Here is a 6054-nt window from a genome sequence, read left to right as displayed (position 1 = left end):
ACAGTGGGCAGCTGGGCAGAGGTGCTCCTCACTTCCCAGACAGTGGGGCGGCCCAGCAGAGGCGCTCCTCACATCCCAGACGGGGTGGCAGCCAGGCAGAGGAGTTCCTCACTTCCCAGACAGGGCAGCAGCTGGGCAGAGGCGCTCCTCACTTCCCAGACGGGGTGGCAGCCGGGCAGAGGTGCTCCTCACTTGCTAGATGGTGGGCAGCCATCCAGAGGGGCGCCTCACTTCCCAGACGGGGTGGCTGGGCAGAGGCGCTCCTCACTTCCCAGACAGTGGGCAGCCGGGCAGTGGCACTCCTAACATCCCAGATGGGGTGGTGGACCTCAGGCCATTTTTAAAAAGAACTTGGAACTCTTAATCCAAATTTAAGCGCTAAAAGGGACCTTAAGTGATATGTGTCCAACAGTTCCACAAACAAATGATATTCTTTTGTTTGGAAGCTCTTTCTTCAGTTATCAACTTAGCTCACCCCCGACCCCGCACGCCCCCTTTACTCAGGTCTCTTCAAAAGTCTGCTTATTAGAGAGGCTTTCCCTCAACGCCCCATGTAAATTACATCCCTTCCCCATCGCTCTATCATGGTGCTGTCCTAATAGAGCTTTCTGTGAAGATGGAAATGTTCTGTATCTGCACTCGCCAGTCTGGTAGCCACTAGCCTTATGTGGCTGTTGAGCACTTGAATTGTGGCTGGTAAGACTGAGGTACTGAATTTTTACTTTTTAAAAATTTTAATAGCTACATGTGGCTAGTGGCTACTCTATTCTATACACTGTCACCTGCATATTATATGTATTTTTAATTATCTGTGTTGCTTCACGGCAGCTAGAATGTAAGCTCTGAGAAAGTAGGAATTTTCTATTTCATTGACTGTCATATCCCCACCACCTATAACAATGCCTGGCTTATAGTAGGTGCTCAATGGAGGGTTGTTCAATGAATGAATAAATAAGGAAATTAAAGCTAATGGTTATGAAATGACCCCCAAGGTGGGTTGTGCAGTATCAAAACTGGAGCCTCAGTCTCCAGGCCGATTCCCTCTGCTTTTTACCCCTACCCTAACTTCCACACCACACTACCACTTTTAACTTAATAACAGCTGAGAGATAATGCCAAAGCCACATGCCAATATATTAGTACTGGAGAGCCTGGCTTCTTTCCCTTGCACCTCTTTCCTGCCTCTTTGGAATTTCACATATGGCCAGTCTTCCTCACTGAGCTATAAAAAAGAAGGGATAAGGAACTTGTCGCAAGCTGATAAGAAGTTACTGTGTAATGGAAAACAGTCTAGGCTGAAAGTCCTGAGGCTTTATTTTTATTCTTTTGATGTTTAGTTTAGCATGTTTTTCACTTCAGCTACATTTAGCTTCATCAAGACATTATTCCTCTGAATTTCACTTATTATTTATAAAAAGAGAACCATAATACATTTTGTGATTCTATATATAGTATGGTGTATCTTCTGTTGTGTATATGATATGCTTAAGTAGCTTTTAGACTGATGGTTATTTAAAGAAATGCCATAATGAACTGTTTTGTAAAATAAGTAAATTTGAAGGGGAATGTATTCTTAAAAAGTATAAGTGTACTTTATTAACTGTTTTTAAAGATGCAGCCTCAACATTTGTACGTGGTTTCCTTGTTCCTGATCTAAGTCCCTCATCAGTTGTGTAAGCTGTAGGCTTGTGCTGAACCTGCCTTGATAAAAAAGAGTGATTAAAAAAAATGCTAATTTTAGGAATATCAAAAGCTTATCTTGGACTTCATCTGAACCACAAAGGTGGTACAATTGTTGTAAGTGGCATATATTCAAAAGTACCATATGATATCATAGTTTTCTTTATGTTATTGGGGCAGAGAGTGAGAATTATGTCTGTGTACTTCATTTGTGTGTAAAAGAAAATGCAAAAGCTTTAGACTTAGAAAATCTACTGTTTAACTGATTGTTTGGTCTTGGGCAGGTCCTTAACTTTCTGTACCTTGGTTTCCTCATCTGTAAAATGGAGACAATAATACATGCCCAAACTACTTCATAGAGTTGTGATGATTAAATGTAAAATAAATCATCTGTAAAAACCAGAACAGAATAGCTCATACCTTGAGAGTTGTAGATAGCAGATATTCAGTTGAGGTCTGTTAAGTATGTGACTTGATTATTATTGAATCCTGGTTACAGGAAGAACAATCTGAATCCATGTAGGACCTTTCTAAGAATTCAAACTGCATGTTCTTCATTTTCAGTGTAATAATATTTTTGGAAGAGGACTAGGTGTTGGATCCTCGTTGGTCCCAGGTGTCCTATTTCCCCAACTTCCATGGGGAAATGGAGGCACAGTGAAGTCAAAAAAGACTTGCTCAAGTTAAGAGTGGATAGTGGTCAAATTACATTAGAGTTCAGATTTTTTATATTCTCCAAATCACAGGCACTTTACACTTCACTCCTTGTACTTAATGAGATTTTATTCCAACATATTCATTTTTAGAATTGCACATAATCTTGATCTTCAATCTTAAAACCTCATTATGAATGCTAATTAGAAAGACCTGTTGCTGAAATGTACAGTTGCATATAACGGAGTAAACAGGCCATTGTCTGGAGGGTGAAATCCAACACAACTGTCTACATTGCTATAAGATAAACTTAACCTAAATTGGTATTTCTTAGACTGTTAGATCACATTTTTCTGAGAATAGCTTCAAAGGAAAAATATTTTGCAAACTTAGATCTTTCTGGCAATGATCATGAAAGTTCCTTAATTCAGAAACTTTTGTAGATTTTGATGTTATTCCTAAGTAGATCTTAATTGTACCTCGAGTACAGTAGATTGGGAATAAATCTATTATACAATTTTTATACTTAACGTGAAAGTAGGCTACATTCACCCAGTAGTTCTTACCCAGAGGTGCACCTCAGAATCATCTGAAGAATGTTTTCCAAAATTCACAACTTGGGCCCTGGTCTGCACCTGTTGACTGAGAAACTCCTAGATGATTTTCAAGTGCACTCCTCTTTAACAACCACTGGCCTAAGTTGAAGACGAATAGCAGAGATAATGCTAGACATAAATTATCTGAAAATTTAGTAGTGGCAAAGGCAGAGACTTGAAAACTCAAGAAAAAATGGGTATGGTGGTGATTTTAGACAATTTTTTTCTATTTTTTGACTGCTTTTACTGAAAAGAGAAATTACAAGAACCTAGAACCTCATTAGAAATATAAGAAGGACGGCCGGGCGCGGTGGCTCAAGCCTGTAATCCCAGCACTTTGGGAGGCCGAGATGGGCGGATCACGAGGTCAGGAGATCGAGACCATCCTGGCTAACACGGTGAAACCCCGTCTCTACTAAAAATACAAAAAACTAGCCGGGCGAGGTGGCGGGCGCCTGTAGTCCCAGCTACTTGGGAGGCTGAGGCAGGAAAATGGCGTGAACCCAGGAGGCGGAGCTTGCAGTGAGCTGAGATCCGGCCACTGCACCCCAGCCTGGGCGACAGAGCAAGACTTTGTCTCAAAAAAAAGAAGGAAATGGATGGCTACTGTCTTTCTGCCTTTAGGGGTCAGAAGAAGCCTAAAGAACCCATTTTGGAGACTAAAGTTATTGAAAGAAATTAAAGGACTAGTACTGAGTAGTGGCGATACTCAATATTAAGTTTAACAACTTAATAGTTGGGTGCTTAAAATATGCTGAATTTTACGCACACACACACAAAACTGATTATGTATGAAAATATGATCCCAAGATAATCCAGAAAGAGTAATTTCTGCCATTCAAACGTTTATTCATTCAACAGATATTTATTAAGACCCTGGAAAATGCCGAGGGGAGAAAGATTATCCCTCCAGTCAAGGACTTTACATCCAGAGATATAACCAAACAGGTTTAAATCCAGGGTCTTCTACCACATAGCCCCTTTTGATATGTGGTCAGTAGCAAAAGTGGTAACAATGCTATGGGCTGCTATAATTGAAAGGTTGAATGGCTTCGCTTTTGGTTGTCTTTCCAAGCTTTTCTGTAAATATATTCTTCCTTTGAGCCTTTTAGAAAAGAGAGAGTTTAGATGTTTATGTCTGGATGTGGTTTATCTTTATCTAAACCAAATGAAGTGAACAGCTAAGTGAGGCAAGTATTTGTATTAGACTTGAAGAGTTAGCTACTCCAATTTAATTACCTTCCTACCATTGTTCTCAATCTTCTGGGATAGGCACTGGGAGCAGTGTGAGAAGCCTGGTATTGACTTGACTGGATCAGCAACCCTATCTATGCTACTCTCCCTTTTTGATTTTTCCAAATGAATGTTAAAGGGTTGCCCTTATCTTGCATTTGGGATTAAGTGAGTAACTTTCCACAGGAAGTGCCTTGGGTACTGAGCTGACCTTCTGCCTTCTACTTTGTGGATCTTTGCCAGGCATACTTGAATCAGCAAAGAGGGGTTTGCAAGTCTTGTTTCTTGAGTATCTATAAAAATAACTGCTTTAGCCTTTTTTGGAGGATATTTTTGAGAAATACGTATTTCTCAAACACACATGTATTATTTATATATATATATATACACACACAGAGAGGGAGTTTTTACTTCAGAAACTTTTAAAGGGTAAACAATATTATAATAGTTTCACTGATGTTTTTAGTTAGGCAAACCTAGAATTTTAAAATGTTGATTTTGAATTTTATGACTGATTTGGAATAATTCTGGTAATTAATTAATTACTCATCTGCGGCATTCATTTCTAGTGGTCTTAATTCCCTGACTCCATAGATCTGGCATGATGTTTGAAATCTGACTTTCTAAAACAAATCTTTTCCGGTAGGTGGTCTGCTGTGTGAATAAATAATTCCTGAAGAATGAAGAAGATTAATTTTGGGAGTTCTTCGATGAACTTTGATATGTGGAAAAAGTATTTATAATTTATTTTTAAAAGAAAGTAAAATATTACTAGTGAAAGATCTTCAGTTGTGTTTCTTTTTGTGTGTGTGTTCCTCATTTGCTCACATGGCTTTTTTCCCCCAAAGGATATATATCAACAAATCTTGTAACATAAAGTGCTTATGTTCTTATTAGAATGTCATTCTGGGAACTCTGGATATCTGTTGTCAGGAGAAGGCAGATACTGATCTCAACCAATGAAATCTCCAGAATTAGGTGAATAGAAGTAAAATAAATAACCCTTTACCAATTCAGAATCAGTGTGGTAGCCATATCATCTCATTCAACACTTTTTTTTTTTTTTAACTTTCTTAAAGGTAGGAACAAGCCTTTAGTCTTATTATTTAAACCATTACTGTTTATTAGCTGTCTTTTGGAAAAGTCAGTTTAGCTTTTGGATCAGATTAAGGTGATACGGCTTGGAAGATCTCAGCTGTTTGGCATTATGAATCTGTACATGGCTAGTTATATTTTAAAATAGACTAGGATTTTAAGTTTTGTGCCTACAGGTTAGACAGTTGTCTGTTAATTAGAAGCTGGCTTAGGCTGGAGACTGAATTGGTACTAAAAGTCACTAATCAAACAGCTCAGTGCTATGCCATGGTGATGCCTGGAGTTGAACAGAGTGTGATTTCCTTAGTATAGCAACCTTGTCATCCTTGTAGCTGCTGATGGGCTAATGAAGTATGATCATATTCTGCTTATAAAGTACATTGAGTCTAAAATCTCAAGAACAAAAGATACTGAGAACGTAAGAAGATATGTAATGTTCATGTGTCGTTGTGTGATGGAAAAAGTCTCTCCTTTATAAAATAAGGAGCTGAATCAGATGATTCCTTAAGATTCTTTCCTAATTCATTAAGAGCATGGCTTTGATGTATGACAGACTTAGGTTCAATAGCTGACTATGTGACCTCAAGCAAGGGATAGCTTTTTTGGGTCTCTTTTTCTCAGCTGAAAAAAAAAAAGAACAAAAAGCAAGTATAGAGGTAATACCTAACTTACAGGATGGGAAGTACTAATTAAAAATGATGTATACACAGTATTTGGCACTGTTATTAGCATTCTCTATTATTTTACTTTGTTTATATTTTTACTTGAATATTCATTTGGATATACTTCAGTAAGC

At 38.4% G+C, this 6054-nt stretch overlaps 1 protein-coding gene across 1 annotated transcript in view; it reads left to right on the top strand.

Annotated features, from left to right (window-relative positions):
* The window catches only part of LOC111543867 (cytochrome c oxidase copper chaperone), an 8403-nt gene extending 3460 nt beyond the window's left edge, over nucleotides 1-4943 (top strand). The window contains exon 3 of the mRNA XM_023214224.2: nucleotides 4810-4943. The gene's annotated coding sequence lies outside the window, so the exon portion shown is untranslated. The remainder of the gene's footprint in view (nucleotides 1-4809) is intronic.
* Nucleotides 4944-6054: the final 1111 nt, after the last annotated feature.

The sequence above is a fragment of the Piliocolobus tephrosceles genome, chromosome 2 (genome assembly GCF_002776525.5).
Source record: "Piliocolobus tephrosceles isolate RC106 chromosome 2, ASM277652v3, whole genome shotgun sequence".
Classification (NCBI taxonomy): domain Eukaryota; kingdom Metazoa; phylum Chordata; class Mammalia; order Primates; family Cercopithecidae; genus Piliocolobus; species Piliocolobus tephrosceles.
The sequence above is the reverse complement of the archived record's forward strand: the minus strand, read 5'-3'. Positions and strand labels throughout refer to the sequence as shown.